The following is a 16,719-nucleotide window of genomic DNA, read 5'->3' as shown; positions in this document are numbered from 1 at the left end:
GTTTGGGCTTTTTTATTGCTGCCCACGGTAGCTAGGCTTGTTTCTGATTTGAACATCCAATTGTATTTAGTTTGTATTTGACATTTACAGAGCCAATTAAAAATGAATCTGATTGGTAGACATCATTGCATGTATATATTATAACTGAGTTAGGTATGGTTTTAGATACAAAAAGTGTTACAGCTGGGTTTAAGATTAAATGGTTAAACTGTAAACAGTTACCTCCCCTCTCCTTCCACCATACTTAACTAGTGGCTGCCTAATTTCAAGAACAATAACATAGAATTTTAATAATGCATATTGATTATATTGATTTCAACCAATGCTTACCAATTGGGTTAGCTATAGTCAGAGGCCTCCAATTATAGAAATCTGATACTCAGTTCTTGCAAAATCCATTTATAATATTCTCCATCATGGTGTTTTCCCTTGCATACTTTTCTTTTTTGTTTTAAAAATTCAGCTAAGCCTACATGAAGATGTTTCACATTTGCAACCTTTGAGATTTATAGCCAGGGGGTGGTCCAGGATAGACAAAAAAATGCAGATCATTAAAGATATTTCAAAAATTTACTTGATTATAGCTTGCAGGAAATGGGTTGCATAAGGTACTATAGGAAAAGCTCCAATGGCGAGAGCCAAAGAAAAGGAAAAGGCTGGATGAAGTTCCATTTTAATTTTGGAACCATTGTCAAATTGTTAAAAAAGACATAAGGCAGACAAACAGGGAACCTGGAAGATGTGGGAGTGTTGTTACAAAGAAAGACTGACAGAGATATTTTGGAATGTGGTGGCAGGAGGTGAGTGTGGGAATTGGAGACAGAAGGAAAAAAAGAAAGAGGAGAGAGAGAGGGAGAGAGAGAGAGAGAGACAGAGACAGATAGACAGACAGACAGATAGACAGACAGACAGACAGAGACACAGAGACAGAGAGAGTCAGAGACAGAGACAGAGACAGACAGAGAGAATATGAAATGCCAGTTCTAAGAACTGACAATAAGAGCAATGCCCTAGAAAAATGTCAATATAAGGAAAGATATTATTTTTCTGCCTTAACAATTATAGAGTAATTCATATCAATGGGCAAAATCAAGATCTTTCATGTTTGATTAGTGTTCATTGATGGTAAACACAATGTCATATATTTCTAAGCACCTGAGACATTTTTGGAATAAACCTGCTTTATTGCTTAAATTTATTCTTGAGATCATTGTGGAAATTGGTAGATGCTTCAAGCTGGTTGCCTTAAAAATAATAACATATGAAATATTAGTGTAATAGTGTTGCCCAAAACATCGTACCCAATTCAATCAGCAAGATAGAACTGATGAGACAAAACCAAACCAAAAGGAAGGTGAGGAAAAATGATCAGTTCTCCCATTTACCATTTATGTAAAGATAGGAATAAAGGGAAGGAAAATATATTGGCTTTCTTTTATTGATTTTTCTAGCATTTCTACCTTACCTTAACTGAGTTTAAGTCATCTACTTATGTTCAATCCTCTTTAACATTCCTATAGAGATTATAGGATGGTCTTCCTATATCAGCTGTGTGTGGCATGAACTTGAATTTTTAGACAGAGATTTCTCTGATGATAGTCCTTTGTACCTGAAATCTTAAGACATTTCATATCCAATTAGTTGAAATTACCAACCAATCTGACAATAAGGTCTCCATAGACAGATCCACACCTGGTCAGAGCGACAATGATACCTTTGATATTTCTTTAACATCTACTTTTCATATTATTTATTGGGAAAAAACTTAGTGAATATATTTTCTTCTGAGGCAGCCAATGAAGCTTACAAGTTTGTAGATAGTTTGAAAGACATAGCCATTCCAAAAATATTCCAGGACTTTTATGGTGGAAATGACGCATGGTCAGAGAGTACCATGTTTCCAGTAGGCTTATTTTTAATTTAAATTTGTTTTTTTTTACATTAAAGTTTTCAAGTATTTCTTTTTGACTTCTTTTCTTCCCCACACTAGAATGTGTATGTGTGTGTGCATGTGCACATGTGTGTATGTGTGTGTGTGTAATACTATGTTATGCATGTCTATCATTTCTTTTTCTGGAGGTGGACATCTATATTTGTTCTTCAAACAATATTTATGTTGATGTATAATGTTTCTCATGGCTCTCATTTTACTCTTCATTAATATCATGTAGGTCTTTCTTTTTCTTTCTATAAATTAACCTATCATTTCTTGCTGCACAGTAGTATTCCATTTTATTCATGTATCCTAATATGTTTAACCATTCACCAAATGATGGGTATCCTCTCACTTTCAGAAGGATACTTATTCTACTGTCTTACAATATTTCTTATATGCATACCATTTCCTTTTCCCTACATTTCTACCTCAAATCAAACTTTTATTCCTTTTGCTTGACTTTTTAAAATTCAAAGACATTTTATTTTCCCAATTACAACTAATAATAATTTTCACATACATTTTCCAAAAATAAAAGATCCAAACAGTCTCTATCCTTCCCTTTCTTCTCACCAGTTGGAGATGGTAAGCAATTTGATCTGGGCCATATATGTATAATCATACAAAACATACTTCCATATTTGTTTATTGTTGTAAGAACACACTCATACAGCACCAAAACTACTAAATAAAACTATAAATAAACCGATGTGAAAGACAACATCCTTTGATCTGCATCTGACTCTGATAGTCCTTTGGAGGTGGATAGCATTCCCTGACATAAATCCCTCAGAACTGTCCCAAATGATTGCATTTCTGAGAGTACCCACACAATTGATCTTTCACAGTTGATTATCATACAACATGGCTGTTATTGTGTACAATGTTCTTCTTGTTCTGCTTATTTCACTCTGCATCAGTTCATATAGATATTTCCAGCTTTTACTGAAATTATCCTGCTTATCATCTCTTATAGAACAATAGTATTCCATTACCAACATATACCACAATTTGTTCAGCCACTCCCAAATTGATAAACATCTCTTCAATTTCTAATTCTTTGTTATCACAAAAAGAGCTGCAATTGATATTTTTATACAAGTAGGTCCTTTCCCCTTTTTTATTATCTTTTTGGGATACAGACCCAGTAGTGGTATTATAGGATCAAAGGATATATTCAATTTTGTGGTACTTTGGGCATAGTTCTAAATTGCCCTCCAGAATTATTGGGACAGTTCACAACTCCACCAATAATGCATTGGTGTCCCAATTTTGGCATATTAGCTCCAACATTTATCACTTTTCTCTTCAGTCATATTGGTTAATCTGATAGGTGTGAAGTGGTACTTCAGTGTTGTTTTAATGTGCATTTCTTTAATCAAGAGTGTTTTAGAACATTTTATATGATTATTGATAGCTTTGATTTCTTCATCTGAAAATTGGTTGTTCATATACTTTGACCATTTGTCAACTGGGCAATAGTTTGTATTCTTATGAATTTATTTAGTTTCCTATAGATTTGAGAAATTAGCCCATTATTAGAAAACTTTGTTATAAAATGTTTTTTCCCAGTTTATTGTTTCCCTTCTAATGTTGGTTATGTTTGTATAAAGGCAACAACATGAGCAATACTGAAATGTATTGTGCAAAAGTAATGAAGAAAAGCTTGCAGATAGTATTTTTCATCATGAGACCCAATGTATTTTTAAAAAGCTCTTTGTGAATTGCTTTCTTCCCCTTTACTTAGTCTATGCTTTGGGAATCCCATGAACTAGTGCACATTTTTGCTAAAGGTAGACCTTTTCTTCTTAGCAAATCCCTGCTTTATCTCTTTTTCAATATCCTTCCCTAATTGCAAATCATTTAATGGCAGTTAAAAAATAATAGACATGAAGCTTTCATACCTAAAATCAAAAGTTACACTTATTATATTCTGGGAATTATGCAAAACAGGAAACAGAGCAGAAATTACCATAGTAAATTTAGCTTTGGTATAAAAGAAATCTACAACTGAACTGTAATTATTGTAGTAGTGTAGTAAATATACAGATCGTAACATACAGTTTTTTTTTTTCAGGAGGATTACCACAGGGTTACTATGACTAGATTTTGGTCTTTGCCATGTAAAAGATTAGTTGCCCTATTCTTTATATAATAATCGTGGCTTGTTGTGGTTTTATGAGAAAGTTAGAGAGCTCTTATAATGCATTTTATTGTGCTGAATTTTATAAGAAATGGAAAAGGGATTTTAACTGATTTTCCAGCTTTGCCTTTAACTCATTGAGTGACCCAGGGCAGGAAACTTAAGCTTCCTGGTCCTTCGGTTCCCATTGTGGAAAGTAGAGATAGCCTTGGTTTTTTTAATCTCTACTTGATTCTTAGTGAAGGGTGGTACAAGAAAAATAACCCACAAACCAGAAAAATATGATATACAATCAAGTCTCAACTATCAGCGTTTAGATCCACTTTGTGGATTATCTGAGCAAAATGTTAATCCTTTGCCACTGAGCACACTCTAGGCTTCTGGGTCTCCCTTTAGATTTAGTAGAAGTATCTCAAGGGATGTGAATCAATTTTAAATTAGCTTATCATATACATAATTAGAGAATAAATCACCCTGTGGAGTTGGGGCTAGAATCCATGGCAAGGTCAGTTTGATATAGTAGAAAGAAAAGGAAACCAAGAGTCAAGAAGGGTGAGTTTTAGTTCGTGGTCTGTATCTACGTAGCTCTGTGATCCCGAGTAAGTCACTTAACCTTGGGGCCATAGTTATTTCATCTGTAAAATGTGTGGATTCATAGGATGGTAGATTCAGAGCCAGACAACACTTTATAGATCTTGGAATCCAAACCCTTTGTTTTCTAGATAAGGAAACTGAGACTCAGAAAAATTAAGTAAGATGCCCAAAATCACAGAGGTAAGAAATAGAAGAGGTAGGATTCTTATCTAGCTCTTTGTGATTCCAAATTCTTCTGCTGAATTATACAGCCTATAACATTCTCTTGTTTTCTGAAAAAAATAGCTATAAATCAAATCAAGCATATTTTCAGGTCAGTTGTGTTTTGGATGATCTGTGGATAGAACCCCGTCATGAACATCAACAAAGTTAAAATCTATGAGAATAATAGGATTGTTATTTATAAAATATATTCTAATTTAATATAATTATTAACACAATTATCTTGGGTTTGCTTATGCATCAAGTATTAATCAAATCACTCAGTATTTACCATTGACACATTTCTTTTTGGGAGTATGTGTGAAACATTGGGGATTCAGAATCAGTGGCTTTTTGATATTGGTACTGTGTAGCTTAGTAAAGTTTAGGGACAATGTGTAAAAGAATTCACTGTATTGAAAAAGCTGGCATTCTTTTCTGAAGTACATCAAATTATCAGGAAGTGGCCTATAAGTAGGATTGGACAGAGGTAAGTAGCAATCAAGGTTCTTTTCAGTAAAATAAATTTTTGCTTGAGGCATGGATGGGTTGGATTATAGAAGTCCATGCATTGGCCTATATAAAACACAGAAGAAATATTTCAACCTGTGATTCTTATGGTAAATGGTAAGATGTCTGCCCCATGTGTATTTTTCCAGGATTCTTGCTGAATCATTTCCTGAAATTATTTTTAACTAAATGTTACAAAAATAAACTATTAAATAAATATATTAATTTATAAGAGTAATCGTTAACATTTATCTGAAGGATATGAAGAAAACAGTTATTTTTACAAAGAAGTTTAAGTGCATTATTTTATCATCTTTTCACAGCATATCTAGGAAGTAGACCCAGAAGTCAGCAAAGTCTGTTTTCCCTATCGCCTATACTCTTTGGATTCCATTCCACTATCATAATGCCCCAAGTACATAGTATCACCCTGAACTCTACCCTCAGCTTTTTATCTTCCTTTTCTTAACTATCTTCCCTCCTTAGATGGTGAGCTTTATGGGAGCAGGAATTGCCTTTCTTTTTCTTATCCATACTCCCATTGCTTAGCATAGTGCTTGGCCCATAGTAAACTGACAAGTGCTTAATAAATGCTTATTTTTGTGAATCTCTTTGCAATTGTAAGGGTAGATTCTAAAGCAGCCTTATTTTAAGTTTGGTACCCTAAGTTGATGAGAACTTGTCTCAGTCATTCAAAGGTCTTAGACCACTCCAATATTTTTTGCCCAGAAAACCCCAAATGAAGAGTCAGACATGACTGAAACAAGTGAACAAAGATGATAACATATTAATACCTAGCCATTTCCAAACCATGATTCCACCCAACCATGTGCATACCACCCTTCTTTTAGTCTCACTTTGTGTTCTGTCTTCCCTCATTAGAATGTTTCTTAAAAACAGAGCCTGACTTGGCTATATTTCTTTAGTGTTTAGCACAGTGCTCAGAACAGAGTAAGCATTTCACAAATTATTTTTCATTCATTCTTTCATTTTTTTAAACCCTTACCTTCCATCTTAGAATTAATTCTGTGTATTGATTCCAAGGCAGAAGAGTGATAAGGATCAGACAATGAGGGTTAAATGACTTGCCCAGGATCACATAGCTAGGAAGTGTCCGAGGTGAGATTGGACCCTAAGACCTTCTGTCTCTAGGTCTGACTCTCAATCCACTGAACTACCTAGATGCCCCAATTAATCTATTCTTAAATATTTTTACATATTTTGAATAAGTTAAATCTAAGGTAATGCTGAAAAATTTCACTACAATATTTTGTAGCAGACCATTCAGGAGAATTACCTGATCATTTTGATGTTTAAAAGTCAGTAAATATTTTGTTAGGACTTTTGAAAAACCTTACACTATGGATAGTGTGTATATAGTCATTGATATCTTATTGAGAAGACTAATGCTATCTTATCATAGCATTATAAACAGAGCTAGAAAGGACCACAGAGGCCATCTGGCCCAATACTCTCATTTTGTAGATCAAGAAACTGAGACTCAGTCAGTATGAATGACCTTCTTAAGGTTACATTAGTGGTAAACAACAGTCAGGATTTAAAGGAATGTTCTCTGGAACTAAAGCCAACACTCTTTCCATTTTACTATGCTGCCACTATAAAGAGTTCTTTCTGATGCCGAAGTTGGTCCTATACTGTCCTGCCTTTTAATCATTAAGTAAAACATTGGAATTTCCCCTTATCCACCCAGGTGAGTTGGGCATTTTGGAATCAACTCTTATTACTTCCTAGAGTATGACTTTCATTAATGAGGAATTTTCCCAAGAATAATCAGTTGGCTCTTTAGTGAACAGCCTCACACTGGAAATGTCATCTTCTCTGTTGGGCTATAAAAGGGTATTTTACCTGTTTCTTTTTTCTACTTTTCTTTTAGTGATATCCCAAGAGCATAGTAGTTTTTGTCTGGGGGCTTCTTTATTACTCCATAAATACTCTTAATGAAGGTTTTGGAGATACACAAAGTAGAGGGAGACTTGTATTTGCCCATGTGGTCTAAACAATAGGAATCCCTGACTTCCATCTTCCTAGAAAATTTACTGAGGGATTTGGAGAGCTATCTCTTTTAGCCACTTTTAGTCCAGTACTCCCCAGCCTTGTAACCACAGATTGATAATATCTCAAGCAGGGTAATCCTAGAATCCAAAAAGAAGGAAAAAAGACATAACTTTATATCATTATCTCTTGATAAAATGAATTTTGCTAAAATTCCCTGGGCTTATAAATAGGGTTATCTTTAGAGTTATCCTAAAAGATCTGGCTCTTTGATTCTAGATAGAGAAGGGAAAATTCCTGGAGCAATGTCAGTCCGGGCTTGCTTTTTAAGTAACCTTGAGTTTGAGAGTTGAATAACAACTGGAATGATGTAAAGAGATTATAATATAATAAAAACATGATCATGGCAATGTAAAAGCATGGTAGAAAAATGATGGACTATATTAAACTAACTTAATGGCTTTTAATAGTAATGATTTGAAGTATATAACTCACCCTAGCTCAATAACAAGTCAAAATATACCTCATTGCTTTAGATGAGGAGAATTTGGGATAGTCTAATAGGTGACTGTGTAAGAAGCTTCTCCTGAGGTCTAACAAATTCCCATAAAGCTTTGGTGCTAATGAGACAACTTGTTCTAATAGACAAAAAAGGGAGGGGTTATCTCTCAGGCAGGAGGCTTTAAAAGGACCAAGGAAATGTGAGCAAAAGTAAAAGAGTGCAGAGGATGCAAATGGTTGCTGAGTTAAAAGATTTCCTTACGAACTCTTATGATTCACTTGCATTTGCAGACATTGGGTTTTCCCTTTTGCTTCTACCAAAACCAAACTAAAGGTTTTGTTGCAAAGATGCTCTGCCAATTCATCCCTTGTGGACAAACCATCCCAAGCATTGCTGTTGCAGTGACAAAAGCACTGAATTCAGATAGTGCCTTTGCATGAGTCCATCAAATGGGCTTTAATTATACTCTTTAATTTCCCTAACTTGCCATACTGTGCCAGTGAAGGGGAACAGGCAGTGGAGACGAGGAATTTGAACCACTGGTGCTGGAGGTGAAGAAAGTGTTTTGCTCTGAGAAGGTAGTAGGATTATTTGCTGTTAATGTATTTGCTTGATTTTATCCTATTTTTTCTCTTAAATTGTTCTCTAAAGAATTATAAAATTCAGTGATATCAAACTCAAATAGAAACAATCCATATGGGTTACATAATGAATTAGAAAAAACACAAATTAACATTATCTATGTTTTATTGCATGTTTATTTTGTTCAGCATTTCCCATCTACATTTGAATCTGGTCGTTTTGCCCCCTGAAGGCTGGGGTTCTGACACTTGTTTTGTTATTCTTATTCAAGTCATATCTGACTCTATGTGACCCCGTGGACTTCACTCATGGGGTATTCTTGGCAAAGATAGTAAAAAGTCATTTCCTTCTCCAGTGTGTCCTAATTTTACAAGCAAGGAACTGAGGCAAATAGAGAATAAGTTATTTGCTCAGGGTAACATAACCTATAAATGTCTGAGGCTAGATTTGAACTCAGATTTTCCTTATTCCAGGTCTTGTGCTTTATCCACTGTGCTACTTATATTATTAGAGGTCTAAGGATTAAGAAATTGGGAAATATGGTCTCAGTATTCATTTGAGGTTATATAAACTCACATCCATTTTAGATAACTGACAGTAAAGGGAAAAAAACGGTTAAAATTACAGATTCAAATTGTTCTCATTCACATGACTTTTAAAAGCATTACAGGAGATGCAAGGGAGAAAAGATAGATTTTTTTTTGTTAACTGAAAAAATATTGATTAAAAAATTACCATACACATACAAAATTATATCTCTGATTGTGGAATAGATAATTAGAAGCTAAAACATATCAAGCTGTTTGACCAATGTAAAACCTCAAACATGGAATTACTTTAATTCATATCATTCAATTGATTTATTGGAGGGAAATGGGTGGTTTTGGCCAAAGAATTACTAGTCTGCCCATTGACACTAAAGCATAGAGATAATCAACTTGTTTCTTACCAGTTTTATATATGAATTGAATTGGGTGAAATGATCTCTCTTTCCATTTTCATAATAGCAGACAATTACAAATACAAAGTTTGACAGACAGGGGCAGACAGACCTAGGGAGAGAGATACAGGGAGAAATACAGAGAAAGACAAACAGAGACAGGGGATGGGGTAATGTGAGGAGAATAGGGACAAAAAGAGATAGAAATATATATATATATATGTATATATANATTGTGGAATAGATAATTAGAAGCTAAAACATATCAAGCTGTTTGACCAATGTAAAACCTCAAACATGGAATTACTTTAATTCATATCATTCAATTGATTTATTGGAGGGAAATGGGTGGTTTTGGCCAAAGAATTACTAGTCTGCCCATTGACACTAAAGCATAGAGATAATCAACTTGTTTCTTACCAGTTTTATATATGAATTGAATTGGGTGAAATGATCTCTCTTTCCATTTTCATAATAGCAGACAATTACAAATACAAAGTTTGACAGACAGGGGCAGACAGACCTAGGGAGAGAGATACAGGGAGAAATACAGAGAAAGACAAACAGAGACAGGGGATGGGGTAATGTGAGGAGAATAGGGACAAAAAGAGATAGAAATATATATATATATGTATATATATATATATATATATAGAAAGAAGATGGGAAAAGAGAAAGGCACAAAGGGAGCTGGAAAGAGACAGAAAGGTGGCAAAGAGGGAGAGAGAGAATGAGGGGAAAGGGAATGGGAAGGGGAAGGGAAATCAGAGGAATACCCAGAAGCAGTTATTATGGTGGTGGACTGTCAAAAAGACAGACTCTAATCTATTCTAGGAAGAGGCAGTAAGGTAAGATCTGATGGAATATACACATTTATGTATGTGTATATACTATATATGTATATATACATAGATATATTTCTTTTTTGTTATATATATTTCAGTTTTTGCTAGGTAGACACAACTATATACACATATGTAATTTACATATGTAAATTACGTGTGTAAAATATATCCATAGAGGATATTATATATATATGGTATATATACACATATGTGTATTATATTCTAATGATACATTTTACACATATTTCTATATACATTATATATCTTCTGTCTAAGGAAATAGATTTATGCACATATTATAAATCCCTGTCAAAGGCTGTGTTTATCTAGCCAAAACAAAGGGGAGATAAAGGTATCAAATCTACTCTAACAGTTATTAGAGATATTCTCCTTAATTACTTGAATTGGCTTTGAGACTAACATTTTCAACAGGTATTAGTGTGACCTGTGTGACCTTGGGAAAATCACTGAATCTTTCTGGATCTCAGCTTCCTCATTGTAAAAATTCTAGATGATCTCTAATCTCCCATTGTCCCTCCTCCCAGCTTTCAATATTTTGTTATAATCCTTTCCCTTCCCTTGAAGATATATCAACCTGGGTAGATATGTATTGTAATTAAGTGATATACTGTGATCATTGTCAAGAGTAGTTTGTCTTTTTTAATATCTATTATATAGAATATTTCTTTTATAATTATGAGAATGATGTCTTAATCCTTGAGCCTTGCACATATCCCTTGATCTAAAAGAAGAAATGAAAGAAAGTTGCTTTCAGAACTTGCAACTGTTGGCTATCTCCCTGGTATAGAAATTGCTTACTAGTAGTAAAGTTTATTCTCCAATGTCTTCTCCAAGTCATTCCTGCTGCCTTAACTACCTTGTTATTTCTGTAGAGAAGTTGAAAACAAAGCCATTCTGAGGCAAGGGACAGAGAAATTAGGCAAGCATTGGTCTTTGCCTTAGCCTAGAGGAGCTCATTCAATGTGATGTGGATGAAAGAATGCCAAGTTGAAGATTCAGGAGCAATCTAGGACTCAGAGACCTGGAAATGGTTCTTCCTAATAGACAACCTCAAGAAAAACAGAAAGATAATACACTTCTTTAGATTTGTACTAGAAGAAATATTGTTGAGCTTATTTTTATCCCATGCCATCTAGAGGGCCTTGCAAGGGAGGTCTACTTACAGTCAGAACCAAACAGAAATTTTGCAATAACTCACTGTGAACTAAAATTTGTCAAAATCTTTGACTCTTTAGTGACATAAGTGAATACTTGGTCAAAATGAATAATGTACCTGTATTACATTTTGTAATATTTCCAACTTGTACTAGCTCAAAAAATAGAAGTCCAGTATAGAAGAGCTATTTCCAGTGACATCAAGGAGTAATTCAGCTGAAATCACATGTTAATGTTGTGACCCAGTGGTTTACAGGTGGAATACTTTAGTTCATATATCTATTCTCAAGAAATAAAAGGATAAAAGATATGACAAATAGTGCTAGATGAGACGTCTAGGTAATGCACTGTATAGAGTGCTAGACGTACAGTCAAGAATTTTTAAGTTCGAATCATAACTTAGGTACTTATTAGCTATGTGACCCTGGGAATGTTACTTAACCTGTCTACCTCAGTTTCCTCATCTGCTAAATGAAGGTAATAGTAGCTTACATTTAATTCCCATGTTTTTTTTGTAAAGATAAAATGAGATAATATTTGTAAAGTGCTTTGCAAATCATAAAATGCTACATAAATGATAGCTATAATTATACTATTAGATCTCTTGAATTTTTATAAAATGGGATTGATAAACTTAGGAGTACCTAGAAAAATGGCAACTCCAAATGGAACAATACAGAATCATTGCAGTGTTTGGGGATCTTTCAGATAACCTGAACTGTCAATATGGGGGATGTTTGTAAAGGTATTTTATGAACAAGTGATTTGGGGTCTCATATTTCAAAAGGAATCTAAGTTTGTATGTATGGAGTTATATGCAGGATTCAAGGTATTACAATCTAGAACATATTTTGTGACACCTTGGCTCCTTGCTATTCTACAGAACTGAATTTATACTCTCCTTGAAATATTTGTTAGCTAAAGACAATATTTTTATGTGTATGTAAGAATATATGCCCATATATATTTAAAAATTCAAAAGCCTATATAATTTTGGGTGACTATTAATTGCATCTCAATTTTGATAAGTGGAAGAAAATTGTGATCAGTGGAAGAAAAAGAGACTTGTAAAAGGAGATTTTAATTCCCTATTCAAATTTGTTAGTAATGCCTGAAAGTCATAGTTATTCAATGAACACTGAATGCAATGAGTTTATTTCTTCATTTCCCTATCTCTCTCAAATATCTATAGATATTTATTCAATTCAGAAGAAAAAAACTGCCCCTAATGGAAATATTTGCTCACAGATTCAAGAATTAGCTCAGCATCCACTTAATTCAATGACCTCTCATTTAGGGAAAAAGCCCATTGAAGAACTATACAGGAAAGGTTAAAAAAAAGATTCCCATGTATTTTTATTTGTTTAAATTAAGGAATAAAAAGCTTCACTCTCTAGCATTCTCATTATGACACCTTTATTAACATCAACTTTTTTTAAAGGAGAAATGAAAGGTTGCTGACAAGGAAATGCACTGGAGCAGAAAATGGATAAATTCATATTTGTAATTAAAAGAATATGCTGTATCTGTCTAACTAACATTTTAAGAGAGATGTCTGCATTTGAGATTGAGTTTGGGGGCAGCTCCTTGACTTACCATCCCAATACCCAAACTCCCTTCAGGTCGAGAATTTTAATGAATGTGGTTTGGGTTACATCTTATTTAAATGTATCACAATCAAGCCTATTATTGAAAATGTTAAGCCACTGTGAACACCTCCTGCTGGTTGTATATTTTACAATTCTGCCTTTGTCTTGTCAATAATACTGGAAAATTAACACATTTAGTAGGGAAAGGGATGAGAAGAAAAATCACTAAAGTTTATGTTCTACTTTTTAAATAAATATGTTTTGAAATATTTTTTATCTCAATGACCAAGCTATAGGAAGTTTAGGACATAATACTTATTCAATTCTTTCCCAGGCTTTACACACAAATGAGAAGTGAATTAGATGTAAAGATCATTTCATGAAGGGTAAGATCAGTAACAAAATGAAATATTTTCTTTCATGATGGAAACTTGTTTGAAGGGGGTAAAGAAGTTAAACATGGTAATCTGATTGTGTGTGTGTGTGTGTGTGTGTGTATGTGTGCGTGTGTGTGTGTGTGTGTTTGTGCTGTAACATTCTTTTTGTATCACCAGAATTATTTCTTGTTGGAAAAAACAGGTTAATTTGCTTACCCATAATTTAGATTCAGGTCAGCTGTCAACTTCTGGAGAAAATCTCAACATAAGTTTGAAGGAGAAGAGAATAAACTTTTATTTACTTCTTTTGCTACCCTTCTTTCTTCAGGACTTCTCTTCTTCCAAGTCTTTAGAGATTATGGTGTACAGCTTTTGAGCAAATCCATTTGAAATGTGAGAAATCCATTTTAGTGATTGTAAAAAACATTAGGCTCCAGAATAATAAATTGTTAAATATTAAGTGTTTATCGTGATATTTTCCCACCTAAAATGTTGAATTTTATTACAATTATAAGCATGGCAAATTGCATGTGACCCTAACACACAGGCATTTATTAAGTATCCATTGTGTGCTGTGGTAGGCACTTGAGATAAAAAATGAAACTGTCCCTGTCCTAAAGGTATTTATAATATATCCTGAAAGACAGTAAATTCAAAAGGTTATATGATTATAAATATAGATTCTAATAGTCATAGGAGCCAACTAATCCAACCCCTTCTTTTAACTGATGAAGAAACTGGGTCTCAGGGATATTATACTATCTAAGCTTTAGCCAATTTAATAGCCAATTAAAGTCAGAAATAGGACTTAAACACTGGGCTTTGATTTCAGAGTCAGTTATCTTTCTTTCTTAATTTAGAATATTTTCCATGGTCATATGATTCATGATCCCCCCTTTTATCTGCCCTCTTGAAGCCAACAAACAGTTCCACTAGGTTACACATGTATCATTGTTCAAAACCCATTTTCATATTGATTATACTTGCAGTAGTGATCTTTTAACATTGAAACCCCCAGTTATATCCATATCAAACTATGTGTTTGATCATATATTTTTCTAATGCATTTCTGTTTCCACGGTTCTTTCTCTGGATGTGGATAGTGCTCTTTCTCCTAGGTTCCTCTGGATTGTCCTGGGTCACTGCATTCCTGCTAGTAGAGAAGTCCATTACATTCGATTGTGCCATAATGTATCAGTCTGTGTACAATGTTCTCCTGGTTCTGCTCCTTTTGCTCTGCATCAGTTCCTGGACTTCATTCCAGGTCACATGGAATTCCACCATTTCTTTATTCTTTCAGTTCAATAGTATTTCATCATCAACAGATACCACAATTTATTCAGCCATTCCCCAACTGATGGACACTCCCTCATTATCCAATTATTTGTTACCACAAAGAGTCTTTTTCCTTATAATCTCTTTGGGGTACAAACCCAGCAGTGGTACGGCTGGATCAAAGGTAAGCATTCTTTTAAATCCCTTTGCACATAGTTCCAAATTGCCCTCCAGAATGGCTCAACCAATTCACAACTCCACCAACAGTGTATTAGTGTCCCAATTTTGCCACATCCCCTTCAACATTTATCACTTTCCTTTGCTGCAATATTGGCCAGTCTGCTAGGTGTAAGGAGGTACCTTGGAGTTGTTTCAATTTGCATTTCTCTAATCAGGAGGGATTTAGAACATTTTTCTTGTGCTTATTGATAGTTTTGACTTCATCATGTCAAAACTGCTTATTCATGTCCCTTGACCATTTGTTGATTGAGGAATAGCTTGATTTTTTTTGGTAAATTTGACTTAGTTCCTTACATATTTGGGAAATTAAGCCTCTATCAGTGAATTTTGTTATAAAAATATTCTCCCAGTTTGTTACTTTCCTTCTAATTTTGGTTGCATTGGTTTTATTTGTACAAAGCCTTTTTAATTTGATATAATCAAAGTCATTCATTTTCTGTTTTGCAATACTCTCTATTTCTTGCTTGGTCTTAAATACCTTCCCTTCCCATAGAACTGACAGGTATACTATTTTATGTTCACCTAATTTATTTATGATTTCACGCTTTGTATTTAAGTTATTTACCCATTTTTAAAATTTTTTTTAAATTTTTAATTAATTTATTTTTTAAAAACCTGTAGTCTCCCATCCTTCACATTTTTTTTCATGATTTCCCTTGATATTCTTGATCTTTTGTTCTTCCAGATTAACTTTGTTATAATTTTTTCTAATTCTATAAAAAAGTTTTTTGGTAATTTAATAGGTATGGCACTGAATAGATAGATTAATTTGGGTAGGATTGTTATTTTTATTACATTAGCTTGTCCTACCCAGGAGCAATTGATGTTTTTCCAATTGTTTAAATCTAGTTTTAACTGTGTGAAAAGTGTTTTGTAGTTGTGTTCATATAATTCCTGTGTTTGTCTTGACAGATAGATTCCTAAATATTTTTTATTGTCCAGAGTGATTTTAAGTGGAGTTTCTCTTTCTAACTCCTGATGCTGAGTTTTTTTTGGAAATATGTAGAAATGTTGATGATTTATATGGTTTTATTTTGAATCCTGCAACTTTGCTAAAGTTGTTGATTATTTCCACTAGCTTTTTAGTTGATTCTCTAGCATTCTTTAAGTAAAACATCATATCTGCAAAGAGTAATAGTTTAGTTTCCTCATTGCCTACTTTAATCCCTTCAATTTCTTTTTCTTCTCTAATTGCTATCATTAGTGTTTCTTGACCAATATTAAATAATAGAGGTGATAATGGAAATCCTTGCTTCACTTCTGCTCTTATTGGGAAGGCTTCTGACTTGTCCCCATTGTAGATGATGATTGCTGATGGTTTTAAATATAATCAGTTATCTTTATAAAGAACATATAGTATAAAACTGAATAAAGACAAAATAAAGAGATATGATTTTAAAAGTGATGTCATTAGGGGTTGGGTGACTCAAGAAAGTTCTCCAATACAGTTTATGTTATATCAACTGAGACAAGAATAATTAAATATCTTGACATTAACAACATTTTTTCTACACATTAAAAAGCTTTGAATATACAGTATGTCCTCTTTTGCTGCATTCATTTGTTTTATATATTATTGAGTTCATGAAAATTTTGATATGCCCTTCATGAAGAATCTACACTTTCTTCCAATTGGTTGTTGAATATACTTTTGATGAATAGTTTGTTTTCTCCAAGTCCGGCCTTGATTATAACCCATAAACTTTCATGGGCATCTAAATTAGGAGATCATTAAAACATATTTATCTCCATTTCTTTGATAAATTTCTTAACCTTTTGAGACATGTGGCATGATG

This window comes from Gracilinanus agilis, chromosome 1 (genome assembly GCF_016433145.1).
Source record: "Gracilinanus agilis isolate LMUSP501 chromosome 1, AgileGrace, whole genome shotgun sequence".
Taxonomy (NCBI): domain Eukaryota; kingdom Metazoa; phylum Chordata; class Mammalia; order Didelphimorphia; family Didelphidae; genus Gracilinanus; species Gracilinanus agilis.
Note: the sequence above shows the minus strand (reverse complement) of the source record.